At 36.6% G+C, this 16,168-nt stretch overlaps 1 protein-coding gene across 1 annotated transcript in view; it reads left to right on the top strand.

Annotated features, from left to right (window-relative positions):
* Window positions 1–16,168, top strand: part of CNTNAP2 (contactin associated protein 2) — a 2,300,337-nt gene that overhangs the window by 1,630,312 nt on the left and 653,857 nt on the right. The window lies entirely within an intron of this gene.

Consider the following 16,168-nt stretch of genomic DNA (forward strand, 5'->3'; position numbering starts at 1 on the left):
TTTTCTCATCAGTCCTTTCCTTCCACTCTCAATCACATCAGACTGGCATCTCTTCATCTTTCTTCTTTCTTTTTGTGTTTGAAACCACAAGTGTTTTTAGGATTCCAAGTTGATTGAACTCTACTCCATACATACTCCAAAATTTTCTTACCAAATTGTATTTCTATTCTTTTTTTTATGGCTGAGTAATATTCTCTTGCATATATACACTACATTTTTGTTATCCATTCATCCATTGATGGACACTTAGGTTACTTCCATATCTTTGCTATTGTGAACAGTGCTGCAATAAACATGGGAGTACAGATATGTCTTCAATATACTGATTTCTTTTCTTTTGCATATATACCCAGCAGTGAGATTGCTGGATCCTATGATAGTTCTAGTTTTAGTTTTTTGAGAAACTTCCATTCTATTTTCCATAATGGCTGTACTACTTTCCATTCCCACTAACACTGTTTGATCATTTCCCCTTGCCCATATCCCCATCAGTATTTGTCCCCATACAAATTTATTTCTTGTGTGATTGACAACTTAATTACAATATTATGACCCTTTTCTAATCAGTCTGGGACAACTTAAAGTCTGCAGTGGCTTTAAGGAGATTTCCTTGAGAGCAATTAATTACTGTGTTGAGCCATCCTGCCCATTTTGAGATGAGGCTTATCTTGCACTGTGTGACCCTGGCCTTGCCAGTGCATTCCTAAAATGGAAGAACAGCAAGTGAGGTGTCAGCAGTCAATCACTCGCCTAGCATGCTCCCATGCTGAATGCTTTTCCTTTTAAGAACCATAATCAGATCTAATGATTTGCAAGATAGAAAAGAACACTCTCATTTATCTTGCAGAGTGCATCAAGGTATGTGGGAAGGATGGAGATACAAATGCAAATGACCTTGACAACAAGCTAAGAAAAACTGGTCAGAACTTTGAACTCGATGTTTAAGAAAGATTCATGGGTTAAGTTGTACATTAGAAGTTTTTTGAAGTAAAGATATACAAAATAGAGTCTTAAGTCACTCCAAGGTAAATGGAGTGAGATACTTACTGAACATGAGTTAAAATTGTTTTTTTTTTCTGATCATGCACATTAAGATGTGATGAATGAAAAGTGTGCTGCATAGCATATAAGAGTTGAAAGGTAAGTCCAAGACACCCCCTTTGATTGGACCCTTTATTGGTACACTTAATGATAAGTGACAGAACCGCAACTCAAACTTGCTTAAAGAAAAAGGAAATTTTAGGTTTCGTAAAATTAAGAAGTCTTTAGACTGGCACTAGTTTCAGGCACAAGTATATCCAAGGATTCACAAGATGCCATTAGGAGCATGTTTTTCTGCCTGCACCTCAGGTCTACCTGTCTTTCTTGTCTTTATGCTACATTCTTGTGCAAACATGTTACCAGCATGCCTCCCTTGAACTCAGGGCTCCTGAACCTAAATTTCTCTACATCCAAAGGGCTCTGATGGGCCCATCTTGGGTCCCATGCCACTTTCTGGACTAAATAGTGTGTCTACAAGATGGAATATTCTGTGTGATGGCAGGCAGGCTCACCTGATGAGAAGTTCTACTAGAATTAGGGGGAATAGGGAAAGGTACTAGGCAGACTGAAACAAAAAGGAAGGGGACCAGAGGAAACATTTCCTACAGATCTGCATGTAGAGATCTGAACAAGACATAAGTCATCTACGTGGTTTATAGGACTGACAATGAGTGAGAATTAAGTGGAACCTTTTAGGTTCTGAGATCTCTGTCAACGATTGGACAAAGATGAAATATGAAGTAGGTTTTTAGTTTTTGCATAAAAGAAATGCAATTGGTTATACAATATTTGGGGGGAAAGAATGATAAAAGTCAAAATAATAAAATAAAAATATGTAATCTAACCACCATAAATGTGTTGGGCAAATTTTTCTTGCATTGTATACAAATATGTGTTTATGAATCAGAATTATTCAGTATCTATACTGTATTTTTGTTTAAAATATTGAGAACATTTTGGCATATGATTAAAGCAGTTTACAAAAGTTACAAAAGTTTTAATGGCTAAATAACAGCTCATCTAATGGATGTGTCGTAGTCCATAATCAATGTCTGTTTTACATATTTAAGTTTCCCATTTTTTACTTTCATAGGTAATATTAAAATAAATATTTTGACAGCACATCTCGTCATTTTCTGAAAATTGAATCCAACTAGTTAAATTGCTGAGTCATAGATATGAACATATAAAAGATTTTGGTGTGTGTTGTAGCATTTCTATCCATAATATTACTATTTTTACCAGCAATATGTGGAATGATCCTTACTGTTTCCCAAAAATGATGATTTTTCAGGTATTATATTGTGAGATATACGAAGCAAGCATTCTTGTTTCCCCCACGATATCTACTCTTAAAATCACCTAGTAAACATTTATTAAATTTTAAAGAATGAGCCATAGCAAGTATATGTTTTTAATTCTGCATTACAAAGCCAAAAGAGAGAGTCTGTGTTAATGAAGTAAATCTCTGCTTATTTTAATATCAGTAACACTCATTGTTGAGGATGTAGAGAAATGACTCTTCTATAAAAGCATAGTATTTCATCTGGCAATTGAAGAGATATACATCTTAACCCCAAAATTATTTATTTGGAATTATATCCAAGGAGATGTTTGATCAAATACACACAAATATATTTGATATTTATCAATGAGATCTTTATAATATCAGAAATCTTAAAGTTATTTCATTACCCATCTGTATTTATTTAAAATAGATCCTAGATATTCATTCAGTGGATGCAATACAGCCATTATAAAGGAATGCCTTGAGTTAAAGTTGGCTGTATTGAAATCTTGTTCCACCCCAGCCCACCAAATACCAGCCTTGTGCCCTTGCACAAATATCTTGTCTGTGACTGAGTTCTGTAAAATTTATTTTGAGCATTAAGTTGGATTTTACATAGAAAAACCTTACCAAGTTCTAATGTTAAAATTTTTATAATTTTTATTAAATGAAAAAATGTTGATATGAACAAGCTATCAAATAGCATGGCTAAGAATATCCCATTTACATAAAATTATATATGTGTATGTCTGCATAGAGATCCAGAATAACATTAATCAAAATATGAATTGGATTATTTCTCATTTGGAGAACATTGGGTGGTTTTTGCTTTCCTCTTTATATTTTTCTCTATTGCTTGAATTTTCTCTATAAGTATTTATTATCTGTATGATCATAAAAAAGTTAATAATTGCATTTACTTTTTAAAAAAGTCAAATTATGTAAGAACTTCTTTAGAAAGGTCTGTACTTCATAGGTGACTTTCCCAAAGCCATGTTGCCAGATTGCTTCAGGATAGCATGAGAACAAGGTCTACTAATTTTTGTTCATATATTTTTGTTTTACTAATTTTTGCTCAAATGCCTGCTATCAGCTAAAATGATCCTGGGCAAAAGGAACCAGCAATGAGCGTAGGCTACAACAATTAGAAAATACCAGGCTTTGGCTGGGTGCGGTGGCTCATGCCTGTAATCCCGGCAGTTTGGGAGGCCAAGGCGGGTGGATCACGAGGTCAGGAGATCCAGACCATCCTGGCTAACATGGTGAAACCCTGTCTCTACTAAAAATACAAAAAAAATTGGCTGGGCATGGTGGCGGGCGCCTGAAGTCCCAGCTACTCAGGAGGCTGAGGCAGGAGAATGGCGTGAACCCGAGAGGCGGAGCTTGCAGTGAGCCGAGATCGCACCGCTGCACTCCAGCCTGGGGGACACAGAGAGACTCCGTCTCAAAAATAAAAATAATAATAATAATAAATAAAATAAATTAAAAAAAAATTCCAGGCTTTGAAGAAAAAGGCTAGAAGTTCTGCCACAATTAGCTGTGTGACCTTGGGCAAACCTCATGATCTCCCGGATCCTGTCTTTTATTTTCTTTTTATTTCCAATTATAAAATAATTATCTGAAACCTTCTGTACTTTTGAGAACATAAAATGATCCGAAAACTGATGTATTTATTTATTTAGTTGCTAGTAGGTGGGTTTAACCAAATCTCAAAATACTAGCCTTGGACTAAGTATTTATTCAGAGATAAGTGGAGGAATTAGGTGGTTGACGTGAATCTTCAAAGGATGAATTTAGTAGAAAAAAAAAAAAGGAAATTAGTCTTTAAAATTATAGAGAATTTATGATCTGGAAAGTTTGTTCAAGCTCAAGATATAAATAGATTTCATAAAGTTTCAGATAAGTATGCCATAGGTTACTGAGATTTTATTGCTATAACTCTTAAATTTGAATCATGAGAGGCAATCATCGTTCCTTAACACCAAGATCAAGAGCCCGAATAAAAGGGGATGAAATGTGTGCAAACACGAGCTGTCCATTTTGTGCTACACAATAGCTGAGTATGTGTTGATTCTTTAATAAGTTCGAATGACGACATCAAAAATATACACAGCCTATGATAATCACAGCCCCGAACTTGGATATTTCTCTAATTATTTTTCCTTTTCTCATTTTACTACAAAAATACTAAGAAAAATACATCCTCTTAGGTACCTGCATTATACTAGTTACTATGCTTAGGGGTTACCTGTATTACCTCATTTAATCCTTACACTTCACTGCTGGGATGATGTTATTCCTATTTACTTATAGGAGAAAATCAAGGCCAGAGAGGTTAAGTGCATATACAAATCCACGGTTGGAAGCAATCGATCTGGAATCTACACGCAGGTTCTTCTGATTAGCAATATGTCATCCACAGTTCCTGACATATTGAGCTATTGCTATGTAATGAAGGTCACAGTGACTACTGTGGAGCATGTGAGAAAATATAAAATTACTTATCTAACTGATGAGTCTAATGAACACCAGACGATGTTCTCTACAATCGGTTTCTTTGATACAGATACGTAACTGACTTCCTTTTTAATTGAACAGAAGGAGCATATTATTGACTCACATAACAAGGGATACTTTCAGAATGTATAGTAATTTGTTCTGTGCAAGAAAACCTGTTTGGGGCCACACTTTTTTTCTGAAGGGTAACCTTCAAGGTATTTTCCCTGAACCATTTTTTTTTTCTCTACAGATTATAGAGGATCTGAAAGACTAAGATAAAGCACTCCCATTAGAAGCTGTGATGACGGACGAACGAGTTGAATAGTGACAGGCAGGGTTGGGTCCTTTTCCTATTTCTTTCATGAAAATGGAACCATCGTTCATTCAGCCAGGAGCCTGGTCAATACGGTGAGCTCCTGTGTGTGTACAGGAAGGGGCCTTTGATAATTGAATAAGGCAGACAATTCATCTGGAAGCTCTAGAAAATAAGAGGTGGAAAAATGAGCCCTCAATGTCCACCTGGGTTTTGAAAAGGTAGATATTTGAAGTTGTGGCAGGCTGCTTTGTAATTAAATTGGTCGCTGAGGTCAGTTTTCATAGCAGTCCAATTCCAGATGTGATCATAGCGTCATGAGCCATGCCTTTATAAATGTTACATTTCCTGGGATCAAATTATTTGCCAGAATTTTCTTCCTAATTTAAAGAGTTTAAATGCCACATTATTTTGAATAGTATTTTGCTATACTGGTGTTTTTGTGTCATGGAAAACAGTCAGAGGGCATGGCATGGAATAGCAAAAAAAGGAAAACCTCCTTCCAATTTCTATGGAGCAGAATTCACTGCATTCGTATCCTGCTGTCCAGTTTTGATTCAACTGGACCAATTTCTCTTTTAGCTACTACGATAAATGTAGTGTTTACTGAAAAAAGCTGATCATATTTTCTACTCTCTTATATACCGATCTTGAAGCGTCAGAATGCTCCTGTTATCTGGAAACGTAATCCATTATACGTAGAGGTTCTTTCTCTTCTGTGATTTGAACCTAGTCTTTAATTTATTTCTATTTTGAACTGAATGTAAAGCTGATTACCCCCATCAGAGAAGAAGACTGGCATAATCAAGTAAGACAAGGGCAGGCTCCTTGGAATTTTTCTTGGATAGCTTTTCTAATAGACTGAAACTAATTCTGAGACTCTACCTGTCACTACGCACAGCACCTAATTCCCATGCAGCTGAATTAGTTTGTGTGAAATACTCTCTTTCTGAGGCCCTAGTCACTTAGAATTTATCTCAGCTCTGAAGCAACGACTGTTAATAACCTGAATAATTGTGGAGGCATTCCCCTGTACTAAAAATTATATGCAGACTTAATCACCACAATTCGATTATGATGGATGCAATTAAAATAAATTATGTAAATGTACAATAAGAATAATTAGAACTAGAAATGTTGATGAGTTAATTGCCATGTCTATGTACTTATGACACAGAAATCGAAGAAATTTGGAAAAAATTTAGATTATCTTAAAACAGATCGAAAAGCATGAAAAATAATTCGGTAATGGGGACAAAAGAAGTCTCTTCTTGACATTCACTCAGGACTTTGCAAAAGAGATGAAGGTCGCACAATTCACTACATGGAATTTAGGGACTTGACAACCTGAAGGCTGAGTGACAAAGAGGTTTGGTACAAACTAAAGGATGAATTAGGAGACAGAAGTGGCTTTACTGCTCAATAATTAGAACTTTGAGGGAAATCTAAGGTCAGAAAGTAATGGTTAACGTGGATTAATATATATTCAAAAAAACAAACTTTTAAAAGAATAGGAAACATAGCATCAGTGTGAACTCAGGCTTTTGTCCCTCACTTTTAAGCTGTGTCCGTTGCCTGAAAGCATTGGCAACCCTGCAGCCATGAGTACCACTGCAGCCCTCGTTTCAGCTCTAAATACAATACTGAGGCAAATGGTGTCATCTAAAAAAAGTAAAAATAAAAGACCTAGAAGCCAGATTAAAGAGGCTCCTGCAGACACAGGATGAGACAAATTGAAAATCAAAAAGAATAATGGCTGAAACTGATTAAAACAAATTATCGCTCCGTCATTTCATAATAACACGCAAAAAAGGTTTTAAAAATTTGGAGCAACGAAACAAAATGTACTAGACACTATTGGAAGCTGCTAAGGCACCAATTCATCATCATCTTAAACTTGATAGTTACAGGGAAGAGTAAGCATGTATTCTGTCCTTTTAGTAGAAATTGTTCTTCGGACTAACCAAAAGAACTTAAGATATCAGTGAAGTTTTCAAACAGGAGAAATGGTAGAAATAGGAAAGCATTATTTTGTAACTTGCAGTGAAACAAATTTTTAAAAACAAATTAAAAGGTAAAGGTGTGATTCCGTTACTGCTTTAAAGAAACAAGGGATATGTAAAAACTAATGCAATGAGGGAAACATTTTTGGATCCTGATTCAAACAAACTATTAAAAATATTGTTTAGACATTAGGGGATGTTTGAATATGAATCATGTATTAGATGAGAATATGGGTTTTTAAAACTAATTTTAGTAAAAGAAATAATGCATTGTATTACATAAGAAAAAAATTTTAATTCCTATTGAAGAATTTGAGTAAATGACTTGATATTTGAAGTTTTATTGAAGGTATCCCAGCCAAAATAAAATGGGAGCAGGGAGAATAGACAGGTATAAATGAAAAAAATGGCAAAACAAATAATGTTTATGAGGCTTACTGATGGATCCATGTGGACTATATTTTCAACTCTTTTGCATGCTTAGAAATTTTTGTGATAAAAAGTTTTTTAAAAATCAAAACATTGTTTAGGCATAAACACAGAAAGACAGACAATAGAAGGTAATAAATTAACGTCAATTGCCATTATCTATTGATTTATATGTTCCCTGAGATCTTTACATAAAATTCAAGGTTGTAAACTCTAAATAGATGCCTACACATGTAGTAAATGGGGTGAAAAATGAGAAGTATGGGGGAGTTGTGACCTGAGGCAGAAAAATTAACCCTGCTAGCTTGGATGGTGACAGCTTAAGTGTATGAGTGATAAGAAGTGTCAGGGAGACTTTAGCATAGTGACTTGGGGCACTCATCTTCCTGGGCATCATCTCTGTAGGGGTGTCAGACATGAGGTAGATTTGAAGAACAAAAACAGAAAAGCATATTCCTAGATAATTTGTCGCATTTCAAATGTTTACTGTTTGGTTCTGTTCTCAAAAGATCCACCAGCATTAATTAATAGCAGCCAGGCGCAGTGGCTCATGCCTGTAATCCCAGCACTTTGGGATGCCAAGGCGGGCGGATCACTTGAAGCCAGGAGTTTGAGACCAACCTGCCCAGTATGGAAAAACCCATGTCTACTGAAAATACAAAAATTAGCCAGGCATGATGGCACAAGTCTGTAGTCTCAGCTACTTGGAAGGCAGAGGCAGGAGAATTGCTGAACCCGAGAGGTGGAGGTTGCAGAGAGCCAAAATCATGCCACCGCACTCCAGCCTGGGCGACAGAGAGAGACCCTGTCTCAAAATAATAATTAATCATAATAATATTGATAGCAAACAGTAGTATTACGGTTAAAGCCGGGGCCAGCTTCGTGGCCATCCAGTCCGCACTGGTTCCTATGCTTAGAAAGATCCCACATCTGGTTTAGTGCTGTGCTGTTGCCATCTTGGAATTTCTAGAAATTTTAAACAAGAAGCCTCACATTTTCATTTTCCACTCGACCCTTCAAATTATGTCAAAAGTCCTGGTTAGAGTGGCTTATATACAAAGTTTGTAGGGAGTAGATTTAGTGAACTTGATGAAGTTTTATAGTTCATTCTCCCGAAGGAGACTTGTTAGTCACCGAAGAGTCGCTTCACAGTATTTATTTTTCTTTTTAACTTCCCAACTCTTTTGGGGACAGCTAAGTAAACACAGCCTCTAGCAGTATGGTATTACTTGGGACAATATTAGCTTCATAACAATGACACACAAAAGCAACATCCAATTTCAAAACGTGATTGTTCTCTAGATCAAGAATTTTGTTCTGAAATATAATTTTCAGATATAGGTGTGCTTGCTGATAGTTCTAAAATATTGAGCTTGATATAAAGGCAAACCTGTCTAAACATATGGAATTCTTTTGGTAGTCTTAGCCATGCTAACAAATATGTTTTCTGAATACAGCTTTTTTTTCCCACTGATAAAGGAATATTTTCAATAAGGAAATGATAGCAAGTCTCGTAGGGTTACTCTTTGGTATTTGCAAGGTAATAACCAGCTAACAGCAATGTATCAATGATTGCATTTGTGTAGACATCTTGGCTAAAGTCACACAGACAGTAGCAGAAAGTCACTTGTCACTGTGCAGCTGACACTCTTGCATAATAAGGATTAGGATAGCCGATGTTTTGTCACAGTGCCAAAGTTAATCATGGTCTAAGGACATTGAAAAAAAGCTGAGAAGTGAATGAATTAATCACCATTAAAAACAGATTTAAAAAGTAATCCTGAAGGGGAACTTTTAAGAAAAAAATACTACTTTGAATAATACGAAGTTCTTTCAATATTAAAAACATGAAAGATGCTTCTAGAAGGGACTCCTTCCTCTAAGACATCAGTATTATAACTGTAGGCAGAAAATCATTTTCTAGAAATTAACCTTTCAGGGCAATTCCATCAAATCATGAGTTTTTATTGCTCCAAAGAAATAAACCCTTCATCAGAATAGGATTCTGGATCCAAGTCTCTTTGGCATCCTCCCTTTAGTGTCTTTATCAGAGTTAGCTACAGAACATTAAAGTTCCAGAATACTTAAGTCAGTCTGTCTGTTAGACTTGGAGGGAGGAAGATGATTATTTAAATAGTCAGATAGTTGTAGCATGAAAACAAGTTATTAAACCTCTGGTTGAATAACCTCTGAAGAAATGCAAATGTTAACTTTGAGACCGATGGAATAATGTCACCCTAACTGTTTTTAATATTTGAGAATGGACACAAGCAAGGGGACATAAGGGTACCTTCCTCTTGCCCCCTGCAAACTGGCTGCCAAGGGACTTGTAATGATGGCAGCTGCTTTGGGACAGTCAGGCACCAATCCTCTGCCCAAATAGTCATTTGTTCTTCCACTCCTAACTCTTTGCTTGCCTGACATTTTCTGAGAGATTGCACTATTTTTCTTTTCTTATATTTTTCACTCATTTTAAAGAACGCTTTTTTCTGAATAAGCTATTTCCTTAAAGTATTCAAAGAAACAAAATTCCAGGCAGAAGGAAATTTGCATTCTGATGTTGTTTAGAGTTCCAAAGCCTGATGGATGGCTGCCTTCTCTGTAGCTCCTCCAAGTCATTTCAGATCTACAAGTGCTTCATGGCCTGTCCTAAACCTATAAGACTTGAAGTCTTATAGGTTTGACTTGCACCTTAATTTCGACCTCCCTCCATGTAAATAAAATAAAAAACTAATGCCTACATTAGCACTGGATAATCATGAATTGTTGTTTTTGTTCTTTTTTTTTAACGTAATCAAATTTAAATTTTCTACTCTTATTTCTCTCAGTTGGCTCTTGTGTTTCTAGATATACTCCATAGTTGGTTTCCTTAGAGCTTCAGATAAAAATCTTAGCCTGGATCTTAATAATTATACCTGATGGACCAAGAGCTGAGTTCAGTCACATATTGTAAACAATCAAAAGCTAACTTATGAACATATGGCAAATGTAATTCTTTGATAAGAAACAAGACAGCAAGTTGCCGTCTTGATTACATAGATGTAATATGATTATTGTCTTTAGCTATCCATTCTTGAAGTACATATGTAGCACTTTATCAGGAAGGTCCACTGAAAAACAAACATGCAACTCTGGAAAGATAGATTTGCTTCAAATAATTAGGAAATAGAAAAACTGTGATTAAAGGAAAATAGAGAATTTATTTACACCTTCAAAGTCTCTTAGAATATGTCAAGTAAAATTGAAAATGAATCAAACACAGAAAAGAAGCAAAATTCTTCTGCTGTAAGATTTCAGGAAATACCTAGCTGCTAAGATTCAGCAATTTAATTACAAAACTGGCACAAAGGCACAATTTAGCTGTGGTGAGGAAATTTAATTCTCCTAACATCAGCTAAAAGTCTGTTTCTCGAAAAATTGGGACACCTGATAACTGTTTTACTTATCTCACTGAAAATTTATCTCTAAAAAGATTACTGATAATGTCACACTCTCTTTTCTTTAGTTCCAAGAAGTTCATGGCAGCCATCATGCCAGGCAATGAGAGGACATTCCTACCGCTTTCTCTCCCCTAAGCTCTAGTTTAGTTTCTGATGCCCTGAACATCAAGGAAGAGCCAAATATCCTGGCCAAAGCTAGTTCAGCTGTGACAGTTGGGGTAGGGAGAGGTGACGTAGTAAGGATCCTTGACCTTGGTTTTCAGTAAGTTAATTAAATATCTTATGACTGGACATGGTGGCTGAGGCCTGTAATACCAGCACTTTGGGAGGCTGAGGCAGGCAGATAGCTTGAGCTCAGGAGTTCTAGACCAGCCTGGGCAACATGGTGAAACCCCATCTCTACAAAAAAATACAAAAATTAGCTGGGCATGGTGGTGTATGACTGTGGACCCAGCTACTTGGGGGGGCTGAGGTGAGAGGATCACTTGAGCCCAGGAGGCAGAGATTGCAGTGAGCCCAGATCACTCCACTGTACTCCAGCCTGGGTAACAGAGTGAGACACTGTCTCAAAAAATAAGTAAGTAAGTAAATAAATAAATAAAATTTTACTTCTAGCAGCCATAGGCATTTGCTTCAGGTTATTCTGAAGAACAATGCTATTCTTTTTCTTTAGATTTCCTTCCAGAAAGGAATTCTTCTTAGTTTCCCGTTCGATCTCTCAAGGTAATAAGGTATATTTTATTACCTTATTTATTGTTTTCTATATAATAAGCTTTTCATGAAGGCTTAAAGAGAAAGTACAAATTATTATTGTTTTTCTTTGACATTTACATCCACTTACTGTTCCTAAGGACAATTCAGTCTCTCCTCCCATGCGTAAACCTTTCTATCTGATTAGATCCAGGTTGTTACTGATAGACATAAAATTATTTTATAAAAAGAAATTATGTTCAATGTAAAAATAGTAATCCATTTTAAATTCCCTTCATTTCTGCAGCCTGTTTCTCCAGACAACTCAAAATTGTCTGAATCCCATAAGACAGTTTCTCTGAGCATATTGTTTAATGAGAGAAACTTTAGACATTCTGAATAAAACAAGGGAATTACTGATGTCCCAATGCTCTTTGCAATGAGTACCTCCGGTTTACCATTGTGGAGGAAATTTTGCATTGACTTTCTACCAAAATCCATGTCTTATCTGGAAGAATGCCTACTATTCATTGAAAATCATTTCCAGACCTCAGATAACACAAGGAACCAGACTGCCATATCAGACTCACAAAAATCAGAGCTCTTACAAAGTATCCAGCTTTCCTAATAATTCAAAGGATGCAGATGATGGTAAAGGCAATTCACAAAAATGTCTGCGATCACTAGTGCAGCTCCTCACATCCTGTGCCACACGAGGATGTGGGCTGGTCCAGATTTAATGTTTGAGGTTTCTAAGTGATGCATGTAGGCCATCGTTTCCACAAGGAAGCCATTGTGATTACGAAACAGCTCCATTTGTTTGCTCCATAATTATATCTTTGACCTAACATTTTCCACTGGGCCATATCCCACAAACCCAGGAGTTCTTCATTCATTTGCTGTAAGCAACCTAGACAGACTAGATACACCCCGTAAAAAGGATGCCACAGAAAAGGGTCTCATTACCTTTCTGCTAGTAAATACCTTCAGGAGGCCTGATTAGTATGTTTCCAAGGATTCTTTACTGGGTCATTTCTCTCTCTCTCTTTCTCTCCCTTCTCTTCTTGGACGTCCTCAGAGAAGACACAATGGGTTACTAAATAAGCCACAAACCCTTTCCTTCTCAAGAACCATTTCTATAGCAAATGTTATTACATTATGACCTTTTTTAAAAACGTGTGTGCCCCTCTCCATATGATGATTTATCATTTGTAACACACTCACACTGCACAAACCATCAGAAATCCTTATCTACTATGGTAAAATTTGAGCTTCGCTAAGGGAAAAAAAAAAATTGAAGAACTTCCAAAGAGTTTTCTCCTCGTCTTTGTGACTGGTTGCTTTTACTACCCTAGGAATTAAATGTGATTTTTCCCTTTAAACGTCAGATTTGGGAGTATTGCTCCCTCTTCTGCTCTCAGCATTCTTACTCAATGATTAGTCTTCAACATTCTCACATACTCTCAGCCACTTTGAGTAAACGAAGATACATCATTCAGGAGTGAGAATTAATTGTAAACAAAATATTTAGATTTAGGAAGATTAAACATTTTTACCAGAGTTATACATTACAGTTTAGAACATTAATAAATCATTGTGGCTGAGTTTTACAACTGTTTCAGTTTCATGTCAAGGCGTGTAGATAATTTTTCCTGGCCTTCTGGTCCTTAGAATGACCAAGTCCTTTGAGGCTGAATCTCAAGGCAAATGGAGAAATTTCTTGGTTGAAGTCAAACCAGCTGACTTAGGTAGTTCTTGTTCATCAATCCATTAATTCAACAAGTTGCCATTAAACCTTGTGCTCTGTGGACAGTATTATCTTAGATTTTGGGAATACTGTAGGAAGCAAGGCAATCATGGTTCTGGTCCTCATGATTCTGACCTCTTTATGAAGACCTATAAAAGAAATCAAGAAAACAAATTCAACTAAAGTAATTACAAATTGTGATAAGCCAAAGGATCTTTGAACTGGGCTTTTTATAGCAGTTATATTCTTATGAGGTTATTCAACAAAGATAACTAGCACACAGAAGAAGATTGCATTATGGATTCCGGCTGCTGGCATTATGGTATATGGCTTAGATTAATTTTCATGAGATTCCCAAAGAATGAAATTAATCATCCAGTACCAGAGAAAATCAATAAACTTCAAGCTGCTTTGAAAATACTAACATAAGAAGGTTAATACCTTAATTGTAAAGTTATCTGAAATGGTATTAATGACAAATGTTTTGTCTCTTAGAATACACATTGGAAACTTCCTGAATGCTGCTGAAACTGACGTGAATTTTTTCCTTTGCATAAATTTAATCTTTAGATAGTAGATTCCAATCAAGATTTTCTGTTCCAGATACATCTTTAAGCCTAATCACTTTCCTCTTTCCTGCTTTTCTCTTCCCAACTCCAAGCACATGCCTGTGCTTATAAAAAAGGGCATTCAAGTTCTGTTTTGAATAGAGTAAGGCTTTAGAGGTTTCCTTCAAAACAGAAAGCCCCGAAGTGCCTGTTTCTGTATATTCCTCCTGTACATCCTCCTGTGCTTCAACAGTCACCATTTTAAGTACCTGCTATTAATTCATCCAACTCTTAGGCATCAAGCCCCAACGCTGTAGAAGGCTCAAACTAGGTGGTTGGGGGATTATTGTCACAGATGCTGTACTCGAGGAGGATATAACTTCATGGGGGATATATAAATAATAATAGCACCATAAGTTATATCTTATCAGGCATTGAGCTGTAAGATTGGAGAGGATGGTAATAATTGTGTATATTCAAAGTAACACCTGAAGATCTTTTAATTAATTCACAAAGCACAGAATATACAGTTCTACTCACAGGTTAATGATGATCTAATGAATCCATTAAGGCTAGATTTTCCTCTGTCGCTGGAACAAAGAACAGATTCTTCAGTCAAGCACCAAATAGAGTGGGTGCTATGTTTATGGGCTATGGCGTATGAAAAAAAATACATGCATGTTAATGCAAAAGTCAGTCTTAGTATATTAATACAGTATTAGTATATTCATATACTAACTCCATGAGAGACACAGGGAGCTACGATGAAGAGAAAAGTAAACTTAGAATTTCCATCACAGTCTCACTAATATTTGAAGTGTATATACTCACTGAGTAGATGATGAACACATTTATTTTTCTCTAATATGTTTCTCTCTCTCTCTCTGTCTCTCTCTCTCACACACACACACACACACACACACACACACACACCACTCTGGTCAACAGAAACAACATAAGCAAAAGTTTCAGAAAGCATAAATTAAGTGACATCAATGGAGCAAGGAATATATGCAATTAGTAATAGAAAATAGTAACAAAGTGTAGCTGAAAATTCATATAGAAGACCATGAATATTAAGCAAAATTTGGACTATATTCAGTAGTTTATGTAAAGCCACTGAAGATTTTTGAAACAGATAGTGACATTATGAGTTTGCTGAAAGGCAAACAGGATGAGTTCAGTTGTAAGCCTACTGAATCTGAGCTGCTGCGGAGGCAATTAGATGCACTCATATCTAGCTACTGGGAAGTCCTAACTAGAGATGAAGGCTGATGAGCCATTTCCAGATGCTTTTTTTTTTTTCTATCTCTTCAGTGCCTAGAACCGTTCCAGGCAATGTATATGCTCAGTAATTAACTACTGAATTAATAGTATTTATGATATTAAGGATATGACACATACATAACTAAACACTGAATGGAAGAATAGATGGATGTATAAGTGGGGGGAGGGAGGGAGGGAGGAAGGAAGGAGGAAGGAAGAAAGGAAGGAAGGAAGGAAGGGGAAGGGGAAGAGGAGGAAGGGAAGGAAGGGAAGGAAGGGAAGAAGGAAGTTTGCCTCTTGAATTTTTCTAGTCTGAACCTTTCTACTAAATATCTATTGTGTTGTTCGACAGTTATTTGTAAACATGAGGTCAGATTCTGGGCAACTTTAGGCATCTCAAAAGTTTGTTGTATGTGCAATCAAGAGTAAAGATCCGGCTGAGTGCGGTGGCTCATGCCTGTAATCCTAGCACTTTGGGAGGCCAATGTGAGCAGATCACCTGAGGTCGGGAGTTCGAGACCAGCCTGACTAACATGAAGAAACCCCCGTCTCTACTAAAAATACAAAATTAGCCGAGCATGGAGGCGCATGCCTGTAATCCCAGCTACTCGGGAGGCTGAGACAGGAGAATCGCTTGAACCCGGGAGGCGGAGGTTGTGGTGAGCCAAGATCATGCCATTGCACTCCAGCCTGGGCAACAAGAGCAAAAACTCAGTCAAAAAAAAAAAAGAATAAAGATCCATGAGCAGCCAATGATTGCAGCTGTGATTGAATCACTTCAGTTATGAGATGCAGGCTGTTTGGTGGTGAAAGCTGTGGTGTTGGGAGAAATGAGGAGAGGGAGAATACGATACTTTACTCATTTTTCTTTTTTTTTTTTTTTGGAGACGGAAGTGGCAGTAGG

The sequence above is a fragment of the Pan troglodytes genome, chromosome 6 (genome assembly GCF_028858775.2).
Source record: "Pan troglodytes isolate AG18354 chromosome 6, NHGRI_mPanTro3-v2.0_pri, whole genome shotgun sequence".
In the NCBI taxonomy this organism is placed as follows: Eukaryota; Metazoa; Chordata; class Mammalia; order Primates; family Hominidae; genus Pan; species Pan troglodytes.